The 24,003-nt window shown below is 42.3% G+C and overlaps 1 long non-coding RNA gene across 1 annotated transcript in view; it reads right to left on the reverse strand.

Annotated features, from left to right (window-relative positions):
- The window catches only part of LOC129525181 (uncharacterized), a 43,574-nt gene that overhangs the window by 18,513 nt on the left and 1,058 nt on the right, over positions 1-24,003 (reverse strand). The window lies entirely within an intron of this gene.

The following is a 24,003-nucleotide window of genomic DNA, read 5'->3' on the forward strand; positions in this document are numbered from 1 at the left end:
CAGTTCTCTAGACCTTCCAATATCCACTGGGTCGGGGGACTGAAAAGAACATTGATTGACACTGTTATGCTCTTTTATCTGCCTTTGGACCATCATATGTCCAAAGGTATAAGAAACTGGTTGTCTACCCTGGGTCAAAACTGCAATCCAGTATTGCTGAACTTTAAGGTCAGGTAACTACTGCCTTTCCCAGTGAAAAGCATTTCCACAAAGCAACATACAGGGAGCAAGAAAAAGTAACTTAAGTCTACTAGGAGACCCCATAAGAAAATGGTATTAGTACATATAATAGATGCAAGATGTTAGATAAACCTATCTTCTAAAGACAATTCTAACAATTCTATATGTAAAACACTTTGCAAACACCAGTATCTGAATCATTGTACCACTTTCCTCATGGAGGTTTAATGTCCCAGGCCTAGATTTAGCTGGGAATACAGCTATAGGTGGGGACATCAATTTATGATGGTGGTAAAACCACTGCTTCTAAGTATTCGTTATTCTTTTCCAAGTGTGATATTGGCCCTTCAATTTCCCACAGTGGAGTCGAGTTTCAGATGTAACTTTTAGTAAGAATTTAAAGATAGTTTGGAGAATCACAGAGAACAAAACAGAAAATAACTTAGAACTACCCAATGTGGCCATGCTCAGAGCTCAGTTTCATTTACTTCAAATATTTACTAAGCATGGACTATGCATTAGGTGAGTGCAAAAGTAATCGTGATTGAGCAATTGGACTTGGCAGCCTGTCTTGACACATCACTGTGCTGAGTGTTTGAGGAAGTGTTTCAACAGATGGCTGGGGTTAGTGTGTGTCATCATATTTGAGCGAGGATTAAGAGAAGGCAGGCTGCTTTGCTGAAGCTATGTGGTCTTCAAGTGAGAGTTGCAGGCAATAGAACTACTTTCCTTTTGGAGTAAAAGGAGGAATTCATTTTCAGTAGTCACAAGAAAAGTTTTTTTTTTTTTTTCAGGGTGGCTGGCAAAATGGCCAAATAGTAACAGCTCCAGTCTGCAGCTCCCAGTAAGATCTACACACAAGGCGGGTGATTTCTGCATTTCCAACTGAGGTACGTGGCTCATCTCACTGGGACTTGTTAGACAGTGGGTACAGCCCACAGAGGGCAAGCAAGCAGGGTGGGGTGTCGCCTCACCTGGGAAGTGCAAGGGGTCTGGGAACTCCCTCCCTTAGCCAAGGGAAGCTGGTAGGGACTGTACCTTCAGGAATGGTGCATTCTGGCCCAGGTACTACACTTTTCCCACCGTCTTTGCAACCCACAGACCAGGAGATTCCCTCGGGTGCCCATGACACTAGGGCCCTGGGTTTCAAGCACAAAACTGGGCAGCCAATTGGGCAGACACTGAGCTAGCTGCAGTATTTTTCATACCCCAGTGGTGTCTAGAATACCAGCGAGACTGAACCGTTCACTCCCCTGGAAAGGGGGCTGAAGCCAGGGAGCTGAGTGGTCTAGCTCAGTGGATCCCACCCCCCAGAGCCTAGCAAGCCAAGATCCACTGGCTTGAAATTCTCACTGCCAACACAGCAGTCTGAAGTCAACCTGGGATGCTCGACCTTGGTGGAGGAAGGGGCATCCACCATTACTGAGGCTTGAGTAGGCAGTTTTCCCCTCAGTGTAAAACAAAGCCACTGGGAAGTTCAAACTGGGCAGAGCCCACTACAGCTTGGCAAAGCCACTATAGCCAGACTGCCTCTCTAGATTCCTCCTCTCTGGGCAGGGCATCTCTGAGAGGCAGCAGCCCCAGTCAGGGGCTCATAGATAAAACTCCCATCTCTGTGGGGACAGAGAACCTGGGGAAAGGGGCTGCTATAGTTGCAGTTTCAGCAGACTTGAAAGTTCCTGCCTGCCGGCTCTGAAGAGAGCAGATCTCCCAGCACAGTGCTTGAGCTCTACTAAGGGTCAGACTGCCTCAAATGGGTCCCTGACTCCCATGCCTCCTGACTGGGAGACACCTCCCAGCAGAGGCCAACAGACACCTCATACAGGACAGCTCTGGCTGCCATCTGGCAGGTGCCCCTTTGGGACGAAGCTTCCAGAGGAAGGAACAGGCAGCAATCTTGGCTGTTCTGCAGCCTCTGCTGGTGATACCCAGGCAAACAGGGTCTGCAGTAGACCTCCAGCAGACCTGCAGCAGAGGGCCCTGACTGTTAGAAGGAAAACTGAAACAGAAAGGAATAGCATCAACATCAACAAAAAGGACGTCCACACAAAAACCCCATCCGAAAGTCACCAGCATTAAAGACCAAAGATAGATAAATCCACAAAGATGAGGAAAAAAAACACAGCAAAAAGGCTGAAAATTCCATAAACCAAAACGCCTTTTCTCCTCCAAAGGACCACAACTCCACGCCAGCAAGTGAACAAAACTGGACAGAGAATGAGTTTGACGAATTGACAGAAGTAGTCTTCAGAAGGTGGGTAATAGCAAACTCCTCCAAGCAAAAGGAACATGTTCTAACCCAATGCAAGGAGGCTGAGAACCTTGAAAAAAGTTAGAGGAATTGCTAACTAGAACAAACGTTTAGAGAAGATCATAAATGACCTCATGGAGTTGAAAAACATAGCAATGAGAACTTCGTGAAGCATACACAAGTATCAATAGCTGAATTGATCAAGCAGAAGAAAGGATATCAGATTGAAGATCAACTTAATGAAATAAAGTGTGAAGACAAGATTAGAGAAAAAAAGAATGAAAAGGAACAAAGCCTCCAAGAAATAGGGGATTATGTGAAAAGACCAAACCTACATTAGATTGGTGTACCTGAAAGTGACAGGTAGAATGGAAACAAGTTGGAAAACATCCTTCAGGATATTATCCAGAAGAAGAGTCCCCAACCTAGCAAGACAGGCCAACATTCAAATTTAGGAAATACAGAGAACACCACAAAGATACTCCCTCGAGAAGAACAACCCTGAGACATAATCGTCAGATTCACCAAGGTTGAAACAAAGGAAAAAATGTTAAGGGCAGCCATAGAGAAAGGCTGTGTTACCCACAAAGGGAAGCCCATCAGACTAACAGCTGATCTCTCTGCAGAAACCCTACAAGCCAGAAGAGAGTGGGGGCCAATATTCAACATTCTTAAAGAAAAGAGTTTTCAACCCAGAATTTCATATCCAGCCAAACTAAACTTCATAAGTGAAGGAGAAATAAAGTTGTTTACAGAGAAGCAAATGCTGAGAGATTTTGTCACTGCCAGGCCTACCTTACAAAAGCTCCTGAAGGAAGCACTAACTATGGAAAGGAAAAACCAGTACAAGCCACTGCAAAAACATACCAGATTGTAAAGACCACCAATAGTATGAAGAAACTGCATCAACTAATGTGGAAAATAATGGGCTAGCATCATAATGACAGGATCAAATTCACACATAACAATATTAACCCTAAATGTAAACAGGCTAAATGCCCCAATTAAAAGACAGAGACTGGCAAATTGGATAAAGAGTCAGACATATCAGTGTGCTGTAATCAGGAGACCCATCTCAAGTGCAAAGACACATATAGGCTCAAAATAAAAGAGACAGAAGAATATTTACCAAGCGAATGAAAAGAAAAAAAAAGCGGGGGTTGCAATCATAGCCTCTGATAAAAGAGACTTTAAACCAATAAAAATCAAAAAAGACAAATAAGGGTATTACATAGTGGTAAAGGGATCAATGCAACAAGAACTAACTATCCTAAATATATATGCACCCAATACAGGAGCACCCAGATTCATAAAAGAAGTTCTTAGAGACCTTCAAAGAGACAGACTCACACACAATAATAGTGGGAGACTTTAACACCCCACTGTCAATATTAGACAGATCAACAAGACAGAAAATTAACAAGGATATTCAGGACTTTGAACTCAGCTCTGGACCAAGCAGACCTAATAGACATCTACAGAACTCTCTACCCCAAATCAACAGAACATACATTCTTCTTAGTACCACATCATACTTATTCTAAAATTGACCACATAATTGGAAATAAAAGACTCCTCAGCAAATGTACAAGAATGGAAATCATAACAGTCTCTCAGACCACAGTGCAATCAAATTAGAACTCAGGGTTAAGAAACTCCCTCAAAGCCACACAACTACATGGAAACTAAACAACCTGCTCCTGAATTAATACTGGGTAAATAATGAAATTAGGGAAGAAATAAATAAGTTCTTTGAAACCAATGAGAACGAAGACACAATGTATCAGAATCTCTGGGACACAGCTAAAGCAATCTTTAGAGGCAAATTTATAGCACTAAATGACCACAGAAGAAAGCAGGAAAGATCTAAAATTGACACCCTAACATCACAATTCAAAGAACTAGAGAAGAACAAACAAATTTAAAAGCTAGCAGAAGACAAGAAATAAGATCAGAACAGAACTGAAGGAGACAGAGACATAAAAACCACACACACCCCCAACCCCGCCAAAAAATACACACACACACACACACACACACACACACACACAGAAAAAACAAAAACAAACAAAAAACAATGAATCCAGGAGCTGGTTTTTTTAAAAGATCAACAAATACACAACTAGCCAGACTAATAAAGAATCAAATAGAGACAATAAAAAATGATAAAGGAGATATCACCATTGATCCCACAGAAATATAAACTACCATCAGAGAATACTATAAACACCTCTATGCAAACTAGAAAATCTAGAAGAAATGGATAAATTTCTGGACACATATACCTTCCCAAGACCAAACAAGAAAGAAGTTGAACCCCTGAATAGACCGATAATAAGTTCTGAAATTGAGGCAGTAATAGCCTACCAACCAAAAAAAAGACCAGGACAAGACAGATTCACAGCCAAATTCTACCAGAGGAACAAAGAGGAGCTGGTACCATTCCTTCTGAAACTATTCTGAGCAGTAGAGAAAGAGGGACTCCTCCCTAACTCATTTTATGAGGCCAGCATCATCCTGATACCAAAACCTGGCAGAGACATGACAAAAAATTCAGGCCAATATCCCTGATGAACATCGATGCAAAAATCGTCAATAACACACTGGCAAACCAAATTCAGCAGCACATCAAAAAGCTTATCCACCACAATCAAGTCGGCTTCATCCCTGGAATACAAGACTGGTTTAACATATGCAAATCAATAAATATAATCCATCAAATAAAAAACCAATGACAAAAACCACATTATTATCTCAATAGATGCAGAAAAGGCCTTCGATAAAATTCAACAGTGCTTCATGCTAAAAACTCTCAATAAACTAGGTATTGACGGAACATCTCAATAAGAGCTATTTATGACAAACCCACAGCCAATATCACACTGAATGGGCAAAAGCTGGAAGCATTCCTTTTGAAAACTGGCACAAGACAAGGATCCCCTCTCTCACCACTCCTATTCAACATAGTATTGGAAGTTCTGGCCAGGGAAAGCAATAAAGGATATTCAAACAGGAAGAGAGGAAGTCAAATTATCTGTTTGCAACTGACACGATTGTATATTTTAAAAAGCCCATTGTCTCAGCCCAAAATCTCCTTAAGCTGATGAAACAACTTTAGCAAAGTCTCAGGATACAAAATCAATGTGCAAAAATCACAAACATTCTTATACACCAATAAAGGCAGAGCCAAATCATGAGTTAACTCCCATTCACAATTGCTACAAAGGGAATAAAATACATAGGAACGCATTTAAGAGGGATGTGAAGGACCTCTTCAAGGAGAATTACAAACCACTGCTCAAGGAAATGAGAGGACACAAACAAATGGGAAAACATTCCATGCTCATGGATAGGAAGAATTAATATCATGAAAATGTCCGTACTGCCCAAAGTAATTTATAGATTCAGTGCTATCCCCATCAAGCTACCAATGACTTTCTTTGCAGAATTAGAAAAAACTACTTTAAATTTCATATGGAACCTAAAAAGAGCCTGTACAGCCAAGACAATCCTAAGCAAAAAGAACAAAGCTGGAGGCATCATGCTACCTGACTTCAAATTATGCAAGGCTACAGTAAGCAAAACAGCATGGTACTGGTATCAAAACATATATAGACCAAAAGAACAAGAACAGAGCCCTCAGAAATAACACCACACATCTACAACCATCTGATCTTTGACAAACCTGACAAGAACAAGCAACGCTGAAAGGAATCCCTATTTAATAAATGGTGTTGGGAAAACTGGCTATATGCAGAAAACAAACTGAACCCCTTCCTTACACCTTATACAAAAATTAACTCAAGATGGATTAAAGACTTAAACGTAAGACCCAAAACCATTAAAACTCTAGAAGAAAACCTAGGCAATACCATTCAGGAGATAGGCATGGGCAAACACTTCATGACTAAAACACCAAAAGCGATGGCAACAAAAGCCAAAATTGACAAATAAGATCCAATTAAACTAAAGAGCTTCTGCACAGCCAGAGAAACTATCAGAGTGAACAGGCAACCCTGGGAGAAAATGTTTGTAATCTATCCATCTGACAAAGGGCTAATACCCAGAATCTACAAGGAACTTAAATTTACAGACAAAAAAAAAAAAAAATCAAAAAGTGGGCAAAGGATGTGAACAGACATTTCTCAAAAGACTACATTTATGCAGTCAAACATGAAAAAAGCTCAACATTACTCATTAGAGAAACGCAAATCAAAACCACAATGAGATACCATCTCATGCCAGTTAGAATGGCAATCATTAAAGTCAGGAAACAACAGATGCTGGAGAGAATGTGGAAAAATAAGAATGCTTTTACACTGTTGGTGAGAGTGTATTAGTTCAACCATTGTGGAAGACAGTGTGACAATTCAACAAGGATCTAGAACCAGAAATACCATTTGACCTAGCAATCCCATTACTGGGTATATACCTGAAGGATTATAAATCATTCTACTAAGGCAACACATGCACACATATGTTTATTGTGGCACTATTCACAATAGCAAAGACTTGGAACCAACCCAAATGTCCATCAGTGATAGACTGGATAAAGAAAATGTGGCACATATACATCATTGAATACTATGCAGCCATAAGAAAGCATGAGTTCATGTCCTTTGTAGGGACATGGATGAAGCTGGAAACCATCATTCTGAGCAAACCATCGCAAGGACAGAAAAACCAAACACTACATGTTCTCACTCATAGGTGGGAACTGAACAATGAGAACACTTGGACACAGGGTGGGGAACACCACACACCGGGGCCTGTTGTGGGGTGGGGGGATTGGGAAGGGATAGCATTAGGAGAAATACGTAACGTAGATGGATTGATGGGTGCAGCAAACCACCATGGCATGTGTATACCTATGTAACAAACCTGCACATTCTGCACACATATCCCAGAACTTAAAGAATAAAAAAAAATTGTGGTTTTTGCTTTGCTGGAATTTGCTGTTTGATACTAGAATACATTCTTAAATAAATGTGATTATATTATGTATCATTTTAATGGGCATTTCTCACTTTATTTTGCTAGTGACTTATTACTTGCTGTTTATTTTATGTTTATTTTAGACTGGAAATTACATTAGACAAAAAGCAAATTCGAGTGATTTTCTTAATCGAGTTCAAAATGGTTTGTAAAGCAGCAGAAACACAGAACAACAAAAACACACTTAGCCCAGGAACTGCTGACTAATATACAGTGCAGTGGTCGTTCAAGAAGTTTTACAAAGACAAGAGCCTTGAAGACGATGTAGTGGCCGGCCATCGGAAGTTGACAACTACAAATTGAAAACAATCAAAGCTGATCCTCTTACAAGAAGTTGCCAAAGAACTCAACATCGATCATTCTACAGACGTTTAGCATTTGAAGCAAATTGGAAAGGTGAAATAAGTGGTACCTGATGAGCTAAGCAAAAAATCAAAAGAACCATGAAGTTTCATTTTCTCTTATCCTATGCAACAACAATGAACCATTGCATGATTTGATTGTAACATGCAACAAAAAGTGAGTTTTATAAGACAACTGATGAGGATCAGCTCAATGGTTGGACCAAGAAGCCCCAAAGCACTTCCCAAAGCCAAATTTGTACCAAAAAAGGTCATGGTCACTGTTTTGGTGGTCTGCTGCTGGTCTGATCCACTACAGCTTTCTGAATCCCAGCAAAATCACACCTCAGAAGTATGCTCAGCAGATATATGAGATGCACTGAAGACTGCAATACCTATAGCAGGCACTGGTCAACAGAAATGGCCCAGTTTTTCTCCACAACGCCCAGTCGCACGTTGCACAACCAACACTTCAAAAATGGAAGGAATTGTGCTACAAAGTTTTGACTCATTCGCCATATTCACCTGACCTCTCACCAACCAACTACCACTTTTTGAAGCATCTGACAACTTTTTGCAGGGAAAATGCTTCCACAACCAGCTTGATACAGAAAATGCTTTCTGAGAGTTCATAGAATGCTGAAGCATGGATTTTTATGTTATAGGAACAAACTTATTTCTCATTGGCAAAAATGTGTTGGTTGTAATCATTCCTATTTTGATTAACAAAGATGTGTTTAATACTAGGGAGTTTTTCTCAGTGTGGTAGTTAGAGTTGGAAGAATCAAAATAATTATGAAAACACACCATGAAATAAGTGAATAAATCAAATAATTACTAATAATGACAATTCTTAAGAAACTGAAACAGAGGGTTGAGAAGGAGACAGATAATGGGGACCGGGAAGCTACGCTGAATAGAGTGACACAGGGATGAAGACCTCACTGAGAAGATGAGACTGAAGCTAAGAACCAAATGATGAGAGAGAGGGGGTGACATGGCGCTCTAGGGAACCTCTGCTCAGACAGGTACAATTCTTGGTGTGACTCAAGTACTTTCCTAAAGGAGAACTTGACAAGGACATGGTCATATTGTTGCGGGGGGAAGGGGAGTGAGTCTCAGGAGATTCGATTTGGAGCCAATGCCTCTGCTGGACTTCTCCCGGGATGTGGGAGAAGTAAGCCAGAGACAGGAGATGAGACTTTGCAGTGTGATTTAGACTTGTGCATGCTCTTAACCATGACACCTGCTTCTGGTTCCAGAAATGTAGTGTTGCACTTAAATGTGCTCCCCTACCCGTTACACCTAAAAACAGTAAAAGTCTCTGAAATGTTGAGAAAAGAAAGCAAACTGTCTAGGGACCTAGACCCCAGGACTGAGGAGATGACTGGGCAGTAAGTCCTCTGGATCTTTTTGCCTCCTGTATATCCTGGACTGGGCACTGAGGAGGCTCATGACCTAGTAACACCAGTGGGCACAGTCAGCAAAACAAAGCAAACAAAGGTGGAGAAACAGGATGAGGCGGCTGTCTCTGGGCAGGAGAGTCAAACATGGATAATGAAAAATGTAAGATGGTGCAGCCACATTGAAAAACAGTGAGGCAGTTTAACAAGTTAAACATACACTTATTCTAGATCCCAGAAGTTCCATTCCTAGACAACCACCCAAAAGAAAAATGTAGATTCACAGACTCCTACACAAATGTTCATTGTACCAATACTATTCATAATAGCCAAAAACTAGAAACAATCTAAATTCCGTTCACTGGTGAATAGAGAAACAGAACATGGTACATCCATACAATTGAACAAATACTTCTCAATAAGAAGGAGCAAACTATTGGTACAGGCAGGAACAAAAATTAACCACAAATATTTTAAACAAGTAAAAGTCAAATATTTAAAAAATTATTGTTTGACTTGATTTTTATAAAATTTCTGGAAGAGGTGAAGCTTTATAGACAGAAAGTAGGTTACAGGTTACTTAGAGCTGGTGTTGGGAGGAAGGATTGCCTGCAGATGGGCACAGAGAATTTTTTTGGGGTGATGAAAGTGTTTCAAAATGAGATTGTGGTTGGTTATAGGGCCAAAAAGGGAAACCTTACCTCTTTATCCTTTGAAGTTTCACTGAAAATGAATGAACAAAAAAAAATTATGAGAGAAAAGGCATATAAGTTTATTTTTATGTGTATAGAATGGAAGAATTGCAGAAGAATCATGACCCAATAACCCGGGTGAGGTCCAGGTGCTTATATACCTCACGTCATGGGAGAAGGGGATGTGGGGAAATAGGCGGTATGGGAGTCAATGATTTTCAGGAGAGATGAATGGATCTGGGAGGCAAAGATCATCCTGTAGTCTATTTACTTTGGATGTTGGGAGCACAGAACAAATAACAATTTGGGACAAAGTTGGTTTAGGCTGTAGATGTTGGTGTTTAATTTTCAGTCTCTTCCTCTGTTACATAAGTTCTAATCTTCTTTGGTTAATGAAATTTCAGGGAAAGATTGAAAGCAATTGTGTTCTTCTTTGTGAGTCCAATATCTAGGTAAAGAAACTTCAGAAAAGAGTCTAATCTTGCACTTCTTGGGAGACAGAGGGAGGAAAGGTGGGAGGAGGGGAGGGGTATGGTAGGGGAGACCCTGAGGCTGCTGTCTCAGTTCAGCCTGTCAAAGCTCCCTACCTTGGGGTATCATTTTCCACTTTGTAGGATGATTTTCTGAGCCTTAACACAGGGATGATTGCAGAACTCTAGACATTTGCTAAAACTCATTGAACTGTATGTTAAAAATTGGTGAGTTTCATGATATGTAAATTACACTTCAATAAAGGCACTGGCAAACAGCAGTAAGTATTCTTGTTGTTACTGTTCTGATAACCTCAGCATTTGTCTAACTTCCTGCGGCGTGAAAAACAGGAATGGAGACAATTTTAGGCAGGAGGAGCTGCACAGCAGAGTTCATTTGGTCTGGGGGACGGTGGGTAGGGGTGCCCTGGGTCTGAGAGCAGGAGGATCTGCTATCTTTAGTGGGTTCTGATTACTCCCTACTGCTCTCTTAGATGCTGGGTGTCTCCTCTTTTCCTACAGTTCACACACGTAGAACACCCAAGGCTAGGAAAGGAGAAAACTCAGGGTGCTGATGGCAGTGAGCTTTTCAGTATTAAAGGGAGCTGTGTTCTCTGAAGTTTGAGTGTCTTCAACTGTGGCTTATCCCCCCTTCAGCAAGCACAGGTCCCATGGCATGGATTCTGAGGAAGACCTTGGTGAAGAATGCGCACTCCTAGCTCAGACCAAACTCTGCAACCTTAGCAAAGCTGGATATTTGATCTGTTGCATTATTCTGATCATGTGTTACAACCTACAAATGGTAGAGCCATTGACACTCAAACACCTGATGTTTTTCCCTGGTGTAATCCATGCCCCAGAGACAGGAAATTCTCCCTTGGTCTTCCAGGCCACAGTTCGGGAAGGTGTTTATCCCTGGGACCAGGGGCTTCAAAATTCAGCAATAATTACTGATATGATTTGGATATTTGTGCACTCCAAATCCTATGCAGAAATGTAATCCCCAGTGCTGGAGGCAGGGCCTGGTGGGAGGTGATTGGATCATGGACTGGATCACTCATGAATGGTTCAGCACCACCCCCTTGTGATTAGTTCTCGCTGTGAGTTCATGGGCACCTGGCTGTGTAAAGTGTGGCAGCTGCCCCCTCACTCTTTTGTTCCCACTCCTGTGGTGTGAGACACAGGCTCCCCCCTTACCTTCCACTGTCACTGTAAGCTCCCTGTGGCCCTCCCCAGAAGCAGATGCCAGCACCATGCTTCATGTCCAGCCTGCAGACCATGAGCCAATTGAACCCCTTTTCTTTATCAATTACCCAGTCTCGGGTATTCTTTCATCATGATGCAATTGCCCTATTACCATCACTCCCATGTCCTAATTTCAAGGAAGGCTGTTGTTTTAGTCCCAGCCCAAGCGAACATGTGAAGATATAGCCTCACAAAGTGAATATGGAACTCTTATTCTTACATGCCTGACTTAAAAAAAAATAGTGTAAACAGTAAAGCTTCCTCTTCAAAGTTTTCCTTGTAAAAGAATAAATCATAAATGTTAGACATGATAGTTTCTTTTAAAGACTAACTTCCTTCAAGCCTCCTTGCTTTATGCTAATAACTTTGTTAAGCCCTATGCTATACAGCTGTTAGACATGCTCACAGGCAAGTTGTACATCCTACGTCCTTGTACCTTAACCAAGATATTTGTGTTGGACATGCTCATAGGCATGCCCCAGCTCACAGCCTATGCCCCTTTCTTATTTGGGAATATTACTTTTCTACCTATTTAAAAAAGCTTAAAATTAGCCAATCGGGTTTGAATTTAGATTGTGAGGTCTGGCTCCAGCCAGCAGAGACAGGACAGACACAGCAATAGGGACCCTCATGCGTAAGGAATAGATACCCTGATGTCTCTTTATTCTATGTGTGCCCTCACCATTGTTCCACCTGCAAGGGGTACCCTTTCTGCAGAAAGTAAAAATTGCCTCACTGAGAGAACTTTTTGTCTGAATGCTGATTTTTCCTTGTGGCACAAAAAGAGGAACATTTTGCATTTCTAACACTAGGAACACTGATTTCCACGTAAAAAATACTCAGTAAATATTTCTGGAACTGAATTTCAGGTAGGATATCTAACCCCACCTATTAATCCTAACCTCTGGCAAAGGTGGCTTCAATCTTGTGAATGCTTAAGAAGCCTTAATGAGATTTAAGAATTTTCGCAGGAACAAATAAGTTTATATGTGTTCTAGTTATCTGCCTCAGTGAACACCGTGACAATTACATAACCCAGCATTCTCGTCCCATCAGCCTGAACTACTTAAGGTGGCGGATTTCATTGATAACCTCACAGAGGATGCAGGGCCAGGGTCATCCTGACTGACACTCCTGTCTGCTCAGTGCCCCTCCTCCTCTCTCTCCTGCTCTGCTGTTGCCCAGGAGGGCAGCCTCTTCCGCCCAGGGTACTGCCTTTTCTGCCCGCAGCCTTCTAGATGGGCTTGGCCACTGTGAGGCGCTGCTGAGAGCAGAAAGGGAAGCCAGAGTCCAGGTGCCTTTCTTCCCTTCTCTGGGGGACACAGCAGCAGCTTCCATCCCTCCAGTCATCCTGGCTGCCTCCCTCAGGCCCTCCATGGGTGCTGCTTCTTCCAGGGACCCCGGGATCTGCCTCCAGCACTGCCTCCTCTGCTTCTCTAGCCTAGGAGGGTAGCGATTTCCTGTGTTTAAAAGCCTCTGGGTTGCTTCATTGTTCCCTACTGGCTTCCAGATACTCCCACCGTCTGATGACACATCCTGTTTAAATAAGCAGCATGGATTTTTATATCCTGGTTCATGACTGATGCTGTTACCTCAAGATGTCCCTGGTCATCTCTGAACCTCCGCAGGGCTGCCACCCTGCACCTGTCCACAAGTGGCCACGCGTGAACTCCCCCTGTGGCCACCATGCCGGCCTCCTGTGCTGCTGTGTTCTCTGTGACTAGAGCATTTGTCACTCAGCTGGGCATAGCTGTACCCTGTTGAGGAAGACCCTGCTGTTAGTCCCAGCCCTGAGGGGAGGGATGACGAATGCTTCGCTGCTCTGTGTGCAACATGGGCCTCTCAATTTCCCACTGCAAAAAAACAGTGTTGGATGCAACCTTTCATTAGGATTTAGAGATAGTTTGCAGATCCCAGAAAATAAGAACAGAGCACAGAAAAACTTAAAAACCCCACTGTGGCTATGCTTAGAACTCAATTTCATTCATTCCGCAAATATTTATTGAGCACTGACCACATACTAGGGAGCTTTTCTAGGTGTGGTGATTAGTGTTGGAGAAATCAGTCAATAAATATGAAAACACACCACAAAATAAGGGAATAATTCAGGCAATTGCTCTGGTCACAATTGTTCTGAAGAAACTAAAACTGAGGAGTAAGATGGAGAGACACAGTGGGGACTGGGGAGCTACTTTGATTAGAATGACACAGGGACAAAGACATCATCAAGAAGGTGAGACTGAAGCCAAAAACCAATGATGAGATAGAGGGGGTGACATGAGGCCCTGGAAAACCTCTGCACAGGTAGATATGAGTCTCTATGTGATGCCCACATTTTCCTAGAGAAGAACTTGACAAGGACATGGCCATCTTGTTGCAGGGGCAGGGAGTGAGTCTCAGGAGATCTCAACTGAGTCTACACCTTTGCTTGGGATGCAGGACCTGGGAGAGGTAGCCCAGAGCTGCATGAAGGCCTTGGCTGGGGTGGGGCAGGCCTGGGAGTGAGGGGCAGTGAGCAGCCCCAGAACACTATGACCCTGCTGCTATGGCCTCCCTTTGCCCTGTGCAATGAATGGAATCTTTACATCCCCACCAAAGTCATATATGAAGCCTTAACCCCCAAGGTGATGCTATTTGGTGGTGGGTCCTGTGGAGGTGATTAGGTCGTGAGGGTGGAACCCTCATGAATGGGATTAGAGCCCCTTTTAGTCCATTTATTGTTGCTATAAAGGAGAACTTGAAGCTGGGTAATTTATAGAGAAAAGAAGTTTATTCAGCTCACAGTTCTGCTGGCTGGAAGTTTCAGGACTGGGCTTCTGGTGAGGGCCTCAGGCTGCTTCCAAGCGTGGAAGAAGGTGAAGGGGAGCTGGCGTGTGCAGAGATCGCGTGGTGAGAAGGGAAGCAGGAAGGAGAGGAGGGGCCAGCTTCTGTTTAACAACCAGCTCTTATGGGAACTAATAGACTAAGACCTTACCCCTCCCCAGAGAGGGCATTCATGTATTCATGAGGGGCCAACCCCATGACCTCAAACCCCCCATTAGACTCCACCTCCAACAATGGGGATCAAACCTCAACATGGGATTTGGAAGGGACAAATGTCCACACTACACCAGTGCTTCCGATAAAACAGCCCCCAGGGAGATCGCGTGCTTGTTTTCCCACACAAGGACAGTGAGAGGACAGCTGTCTGTGACCCAGGATGCAGGCCCCACCAGACCCTGAATCTGCCAGCACCTTGATCTTGGACTTTTAGCCTCCAGATCTGTGAGATATCTCTTTTTTGTTTGTAAGACACCCAGTCTACAGTACTTTGTCATAGCAGCCTTAATGAACTAGACTCCTAATCAGAAGGTGTGGTCTTAACCAGACTTTTCAGAGGGCATTTTGAGAATCCTGAAAGGTGATCTTTTTGGCTCCCTGCTTGTGTGGAGTGGTAAAGGAGGAATGAGGTGTGTTTCCCTAGCGAGTCCAGAAGCATATCTCTTTGTTGTTTAACAATGGACTTTCACTTATCCGGGGAGGATTATATGGGTGTGTCTTAGTCTGTTTTCTGTTGCTGTCACAGAATTACCTAGGCTGAGTGACTCAAAATAGGTTATTTGGCTCAGTCTTGGAGGCTTGAAAGTCCAAGTGCATAGACTAGTAGACATCTACAGAACTCTCCATGCTAAATCAGCAGAATACACATTCTTCTCAGCACCACGTTGCACTTATTCCAAAATTGACTACATAGTTGGAAGTAAAGCACTCCTCAGCAAATGTGAAAAGAACAGAAATTATAACAATCTGTCTCTCAGACCACAATGCAATCAAACTAGAACTCAGGATTAAGAAATTCACTCAAAACCGCTCAACTACATGGAAACTGAACAACCTGCTCCTGAATGACTGCTGGGTACATAACGAAATGAAGGCAGAAATAAAGATGTTCTTTAAAACCAATGAGAACAAAGACAACATACCAGAATCTCTGGGACACATTCAAAGCAGTGTGTAGAGGGAAATTTATGCACTAAATGCCCACAAAAGAAAGCAGGAAAGATCTAAAATTGACACCCTAACATCACAATTAAAAGAACTAGAGAAGCAAGAGCAAACACATTCAAAAGCTAGCAGAAGGCAAGAAATAACTAAGATCGGAGCAGAACTGAAGGAGATAGAGAAACAAAAAAACTTTCAAAAGAAAACTGAATCCAGGAGCTGGTTTTTTGAAAAGATCAACAAAATTGATAGGCCGCTAGCAAGACTAATGAAAAAAAGAGAAGAAGCAAATAGGTGCAATAAAAAATGATAAACAGGATATCACCACCGATCCCACAGAAATACAAACTACCATCAGGGAATACCATAAACACCTCTATGCAAATAAACTAGAAAATCTAGAAGAAATGGATAAATTCCTTGACACATACACCCTCCCAAGACTAAACCTGGAAGAACTTGAATCCCTGAATAGACCAATAACAGGCTCTGAAATCGAGGCAATAATTAAGAGCCTACCAACCAAAAAAAAGTCTAGGGCCAGACAGATTCACAGCCGAATTCCACAGAGGTACAAAGAGGAGCTGGTACCATCCCTTCTGAAACTATTCCAATCAATAGGAAAAGAGGGAATCCTCCCTAACTCATTTTATGAGGCCAGCATCATCCTGATACCAAAGACTGGCAGAGACATAACAAAAAAAAAGAGAATTTTAGACCAATATCCCTGATAAACATCGATGCAAAAATCCTCAATAAAGTACTGGCAAACAGAATCCAGCAGCACATCAAAAAGCTTATCCACCAAGATCAATTTGGCTTCATCTCTGGGATGCAAGGCTGGCTCAACATATGCAAATCAATACGTGTAACCATCATATAAACAGAACCAAAGACAAAAACCACATGATTATCTCAATAGATGCAGAAAAGGTCTTCAACAACATTCAATGGCCCTTCATGCTAAAAACTCTCAATGAATTAGGTATTGATGGGACATATCTCAAAATAATAAGAGCTATTTATGACAAACCGACAGCCAATATCATACTCAATGGGGAAAAAACTGGAAGCATTCCCTTTGAAAACTGGCACAAGACAGGGATGTCCTCTCTCACCACTCCTATTCAACATAGTGTTGGAAGTTCTGGCCAGCGCAATCAGGCAGGAGAAAGAAATACAGGGTATTCAATTAGGAAAAGAGGAAGTCAAATTGTCCCTGTTTGCAGATGACATGATTGTATATTTAGAAAACCCAATTGTCTCAGCCCAAAATCTCCTTAAGCTGATAAGCAACTTCAGCAAAGTCTCAGGATACAAAATCAATGTGCAAAAATCACAAGCATTCCTATACACCAATAACAGACAGAGAGCCAAACCATGAATGAACTCCCATTCACAAATGCTTCAAAGAGAATAAAATAACTAGGAATCCAACTTACATGGGATGTGAAGGACCTCTTCAAGGAGAACTACAAACCACTGCTCAACAAAAGAAAAGAGGACACAAATAAATGGAAGAACATTCCATGCTCATGGATAGGAAGAATCAATATCGTGAAAATGGCCACACTGCCCAAGGTAATTCAGAGATTCAATGCCATCCCCATCAAGCTACCAATGACTTTCTTCCCAGAAATGGAAAAAACTACTTTAAAGTTCATATGGGACCAAAAAAGAGCCTGCATTGCCAAGATAATCCTAAGCCAAAAGAACAAAGCTGGAGGCATCATACTACCTGACTTCAAACTATACCACAAGTCTACAGTAACCAAACAAGCATGGTACTGGTACCAAAGCAGAGATATAGATCAATGGAACAGAACAGAGCCCTCAGAAATAACACCAGACATCTACAGCCATCTGATCTTTGACAAACCTGACAAAAACAAGAAACGGAGAAAGGATTCCCTATTTAATAAATGGTGCTGGGAAAACTGGCTAGCCATATGTAGAAAGCTGAAACTGGATCCCTTCCTTACACCTTATACAAAAATTAATTCAAGATGGATTAAAGACTTAAATGTTAGACCTAAAACCATAAAATCCCTAGAAGAAAACCTAGGCAATATCATTCAGGACATAGGCATGGGCAAGGACTTCATGTGTAAAACACCAAAAGCAATGGCAACAAAAGCCAAAATTGACAAATGGGATCTAATTAAAGAGCCTCTGCACAGCAAAAGAAACTACCATCAGCATGAACAGGCAACCTACAAAATGGGAGAAAATTTTTGCAATCTACCCATCTGACAAAGGGCTAATATCCAGAATCTACAAAGAGCTTAAATTTACAAGAAAAAAAAAATCATACAACCCCATCAAGAAGTGGGTGAAGGATATGAACAGACACTTTTCAAAAGACAACATTTATGGAGCCAACAGACACATGAAAAAATGCTCATCATCACTGGCCATCAGAGAAATGCAAATCAAAACCACAATGAGATGCCATCTCACACCAGTTAGAATGGTGATCATTAAAAAGTCAGGAAACAACAGGTGCTAAAGAGAATGTGGAGAAATAGGAACACTTTTACATTATTGGTGGGACTGTAAACTAGTTCAAGCATTGTGGAAGACAGTGTGGTGATTCCTCAAGGATCTAAAACTAGAAATACCATTTGACCCAGCCATCCCATTGCTGGGTATATACCCAAAGGATTATAAATCTTGCTGCTATAAAGACACATCCACATATATGTTTATTGTGGCACTATTCACCATAGCAAAGACTTGAAACCAACCCAAATGTCCAACAATGATAGACTGGATTAAGAAAATGTGGCACATATACACCATGGAATACTATGCAGCCATAAAAAAGGATAAGTTCATGTCCTTTGTAGGGACATGGATGAAGCTGGAAATCATCATTCATGAGCAAACTATCACAAGGACAGAAAACCAAACACCACAAGTACTCACTCATAGGTGGGAATTTAACAATGAGAACACTTGAACACAGGGTGTGGAACACCACACACTGGGGCCTTCGTGGGGTGGGCAGAGTGGGGAGAGATAGCATTAGGAGATAGACCTAATGTAAATGAAGAGTTAATGGGTGCAGCACACCAACATGGCACATGTATACATATGTAAAAAACCTGCACATTGTGCACATGTACCCTAGAACTTAAAGTATAATAAAAAAAGATATTCAGAGTTATAGAAAAGTTGAAAGAGTAGACCAATGAATAATTATTGTTAGACTATTATCACATTTAATACTTTTCCTTGTTTTCATTGAAACAATAAAAATTTGTGCAGACATCTTGAGTTTCCTCAGCCTGCATCTCCTACGGATAAGGATACTTTCCTGCATAACCATGACACTATTGTCACACCTTAGAAAGCTAACAATTTCCTAATATTGTCTAATAAACAACCCATGTTCAGATTTCCCCAGTCTTCCCCAAAATGTCCTTTTGGCTTTTAAAAAAGAATCAACTCAGAATCCGACCAAGGTTCATGAATTGGTTGTCTCTCTTTTGGCCTTTTAAATCTAGAATAATCCCTCCTTTTTGGGTGTATATGTTTCATGTCATTGACCTTTTTGAAGGATGTAGGACAGTTGTCTTGTAGAATGCTTCACAATCAGCATTTGCCTGTTTCCTTGTTTGCTTTCTATTTTGGGGGGTTTTTTCAGAGAATATTTTGAAATATACATACAGAAATGTGCTTAAGTTATAAATGTGTGGGTTTGTGAAAGTTTACTTTTCAGCCTCTGGGATTTTAAACTTTTGGCTACTTTGCAAACCCTTATCTCTGCACTTCTTTCTCCATTGCCTGTAGAGAATGCCTATTGCCATGACAATTTCGTGGCACTTTCCTACAGATCAGAGTGCTAAGGCTGGGCAGCATCCAGTTTAGGCAGTTCCATTGTACTTATCTCAGATCCCCCACTGGAGTTTCAGTTAAAGAAGTTATTGTTCAGTTCCCTTCTAAAAATGTTGCATTATATAATTATCCTGGCCTAGGAGATTTGGGTTTTTATACCATGTGAATGAATTGGCTATTAGGAAAGTCATTTTAAAGTTTTGGTGATCTAATTCAATTGTTAAAACTGCTTTAATAACTAGGTTGTAGAAGACACAATATAGCAGGTCCTTGAATAATGTTTTGCTCAATGTCTTTTTGTTACCATGTTGATGAGGAAAAAAAAAAAAATCAATTCCTGGCTGGGGCCACTGTCAGTGGAGTTCACACTTTCTCCCCATGCCAGCGTGGGTTTTCTCTGGATGCTGCGGTTTGCTCCCACATTCCAAGGATGTGCACATGAGGTTAATTGGTCCCATTCTGAGTGACTGTGGGCATAGATTATGAGTGCACCCTGCCATGGGATGGTGTCCTATCCAGGTGTGCTTCCTGCCTTGTGCCCTGAGCTGTTGGGATAGGTTCTGGCCACCCTTGGTCCTGAACTGTAATAAGCAGGTTGGAAAAGGAACAAATGAATAAATGCAAATTATTGTAAAATAAAAGTTTGTAAGGTCTACAATAATCCTACAAATGCATGACAATAAACGATATGGTATGAAAGTGCAAAAAAGAAAAAAACATTTCTGATAACCCTGAGTTGCCTTTTCCTCATGAATTGCAGAGTCTTTACTGAACTTTGTTTTGTTTGGTTAAATTCCCTATCAGAGTTTAAGCTCTATCCAGCTCCTCATAGTTTTCCTGTAAATAACTTTCTTCCCTTCCAGCAAAATGTTTTAAAACAAATACTGCCTTTTCTCAGTTGATACTTTTACATGGAAGGGCTCAAACATCCTTTATTTTTCTGGAAAGTAACTCACTTGGTGCAGGAAAGAAGAAATTCATTATCCCCTCATCATCCCACCTGGTGGTTCTTTCTAGAGAAAACCTGCCAGGATTTTCTTCAGTGCAGGTAGAAGAGTGACTTGAGAGTTGAGATTTGCTGAGAGGAGAGCAAATCTTGCTCAGTTCTTTAAGGTCTCAGTTACCCATGTTTCGCCGCATAGGTTAGCAGTTGTTACTGTTTAGTTTGGCTTTCATGAGATACAAAAGAGGGAGCGAGTGAGATGGAGAAACAGTCCACCAATATCCAGAAACATGGAAAATTGGGCAGCAAAGGTGCTCAAAGAAATAAAGTATTATGATACAGATCAAGAAATATCACGAGGAACTAGCTCATACTCCAGGGAGGATCTGGGATATCGACTTCTGTAGATCTGTGAGATTTCATGCGTCTCATCACTTTCTAGCTCCCTTGGCTTTATCTAACTGGTTCCCTTCAACTAAACAAACAAAACTACAAACACAGAACATCTGAACCTTGCATTTCCTTTAGGACACAATGGGATAAGAAAAATAAACTACAAAAGTCTCATTCTCTGAGAAGACTCAGGTGAAAAAGAAAGGAGAATTAAAATAAATGTAAATGAACAGGTTAATATCTCTACTCTTGTAGCTATAAAGATGGTATCAAGATACAAGTAAGAAACCCATTGTGCTGGGCCCCTATTAATCTATAGGGCTTATTTAGGGGTTACTTACAGGGCGATCCACTGTCAGCAAGCTGGATAGGAGAACTGTAATCGCTTGCAAAGAAGCTTGCAGTTTATATAGCACCATCACTTAACTCCCTCCCACCAGCGACCTCCATGTAGCAACCCTCATTTCTTAGGATAAGTTATTGCTGTCATGTGCGCCTGTCTTACAAGGTATGCCTAAGTTATTGTTGTCAGGTGAGTCTACCCTGCAGGTTATGCCTAAGTTATTGTTGCCAGGTGAGTCTACCTTACAGGGTATGCCTACATTATTGCTGACAGGTGCATCTGCCCTACAGGTTATGCCTAAGTTATTGTTGTCAGGTGTGTCTACCTTACAGATTATGCTTAAGTTATTGCTGCCAGGTGTGTCTACCCTACAGAGCATGCCTACGTTATTGTTGTCAGGTGAGTCTGCCTTACAGGTTATGCCTACATTATTGCTGACAGGTGCATCTGCCTTGCAGGGTATGCCTAAGTTATTTCTGTCAGGTGTGTCTACCTTATAGGTTATGCCTAAGTTATTGCTGAGAGGTGTGTCTACCCTACAGGGTATGCCTAAGTTATTTCTGTCAGGTATGCCTACCACGCAGCACCAAAGACAATGGAACCAATCCAGGGAGAGAAATGGATCAGGCCTCTGATTCATGAAAAGCAATGCAAAGAGAAGATGCCAAGACAGCAACTCTGGCAGCAAATTCAAAAGACAGGAGAGGTTGCTCAAGTATGAGCTGCATGAGGATTCAGGACAGGGTTCTTCACAATCTTCTGCTTTGCAAACGTTCCCCTGAACAACAATTGATGACTTTAGGAAACTGACACTGGTGTGTGGGTGTCGTGGTGGTGATGAGAATGACCAATGCTTGGGTTCCTAAATCTGAGAGTCAGAAACAGAACCAGATGACCAACCAGGGTTTGAAAGGAATTTGGGCCAGGCAGGTAAAAAGACCACAGGAAACATTAAGAACTGAAAAATAGTCCTAGCTTTCACACCACAGCAAGCACAATGGAGAAATCTGGAAGTGGCATCCATATCAGAAAAGGCTCCCTGAAACCATACAGTGCAGAGACAGGGAGAAAAGGGGACAGAGGAACAACACAAGCTCCATGGGGGAGCTGCCCCCAGGTATCCCTAGTGTATCGCAGGCATTTGGATTAGGATGCACAGTACGTGGTGCATGAAGATTGTTGCCCAAAGGAATGAATGTCCATCTGGAAGAGGAGGGTTCTTACCCCGGCACCTCCCCAGGGGAGCTTTCAAGAAATGCAAATGCCTGGGCCTCACCCTGGGAGATGCTGAATCAGGAAGCCAGAGGTAGGCTTTTTTTTTTTGAGACAGAGTCGTGCTCTGTCACCCAGGCTGGAGTGCAGTGGCACGATCTCGGCTCACTGCAAGCTCCGCCTCCCGGGTTCAGGCCATTCTCCTGCCTCAGCCTCTCAAGTAGCTGGGACGACAGGCGCCCGCCACCATGCTCGGCTAATTTTTTGTATTTTTTAGTAGAGACGGGTTTCACCGTGTTAGCCAGGATGGTCTCAATCTCCTGACCAAGTGATCCACCCGCCTTGGCCTCCCAAAGTGCTGGGATTACAGGCGTGAGCCACCACGCCTGGCCGTAGGCTCTTTATTTTTAAACAAAACCAATAAAAAACTGAAGGAAACCAAAGTATTTCAGCCTAATATGGGTCTTTCTTTGACATATTTTGAGGTGGCTTTTCAGAGGGACTGCCAACAGAAACAGCCCTGGAAAGCTGGCTTTGGCATGGGAGAGTTGCATCTGGATAGAATCTGCCTTGATGCAGCCTGGCTTCCTCAGAGGCCCTCCCTTAGAGCTAGGGATGATTAACTGAGAGTCTGATACCTTTAAAGACCTGAAACCTTCACGTCTTCTCTCTGAGGGCTGCTCCCTATGAGGTTTCAGCTACACAACAAGACCACCTTTGCTAGGCAGGCTTCCTCTTCTCTCCCTCTCATAACTTATTTGCCCACCATAGCCTGTTTTGTGCCATGCTCTCCACTCCCATTCTTTTGGTAACCTCAAGATACTACATAAACTTCTGAACCCAGTTGAGGGAGGGGTTGGGGTAATCACCCTGATGCTGTCCTTTGCACACTAATACCTTTGTATGCCTGTTCTCTTATTAATCTGCCTTTTTCCAGTTAATTTTCCAGTAATACTTTTTCAGAGGCAAAGGGGATGGTTTCCCTCGGTCCCTACAAAACCAACAAACACAAAAATGTGTGCCATTTTGACCTGTTGCCAGGGTTTCAACCTTGCATTAGAGTTTCAGTAAACCTGTTTTTTCTTTTCTAGGATTCTTAGTCCCTGTACTTGTGCTAACTTCAAGTTCCTTCAGTGGATTTTAGTTCATCTCAGCTCTGCTGAAGGAGAAACAAGGCCACACAGTCTTGTCACCTCTGCTCTGGGTGTGAGGACAGCATGGAGATCATCAGGTCAACGCAAGTAAGATGAGGACTTGGGCCAGGAAGCACAGAGAATGCTGGGCCACTGTCCTTTTCTTCATGGGAGGGTGTTTAGAGAACATTCTCTGGTGACAAGGACTCTCTTCTTGCCCAAACCCTAGTCAGGCTCCTGTGGGCTCCTTTTTCAGTGAGGCCCCATTTTGGGGTGTGTCCCAAGACCCCAGTTTTAGCAAGAATCCTGTTACCTCAATTCAGCCAGAATCCCCCACCCTTGATGTCTATCAATCACCCTCAGCCTCAATATCTGGCCAGGTTCCTTGTCCCTCACCATCCCCAAGGAATTTGTGGCCACCCTGAGCTGCCTTCCACAGGAATCCTGTTAGGTTGGTTGAGTCAGAATGCCCCTTACCCCGGGCACTTTGTCCTAGTGATCCTCCATCCCCTGCCCCCACCCTGCTTCTTGGCTTTCCTTTAGTTGCACACTCCTGTTTTCAACAGTCATGCCCAGAATTT

This window comes from Gorilla gorilla, chromosome 8, assembly GCF_029281585.2.
Source record: "Gorilla gorilla gorilla isolate KB3781 chromosome 8, NHGRI_mGorGor1-v2.1_pri, whole genome shotgun sequence".
Classification (NCBI taxonomy): domain Eukaryota; kingdom Metazoa; phylum Chordata; class Mammalia; order Primates; family Hominidae; genus Gorilla; species Gorilla gorilla.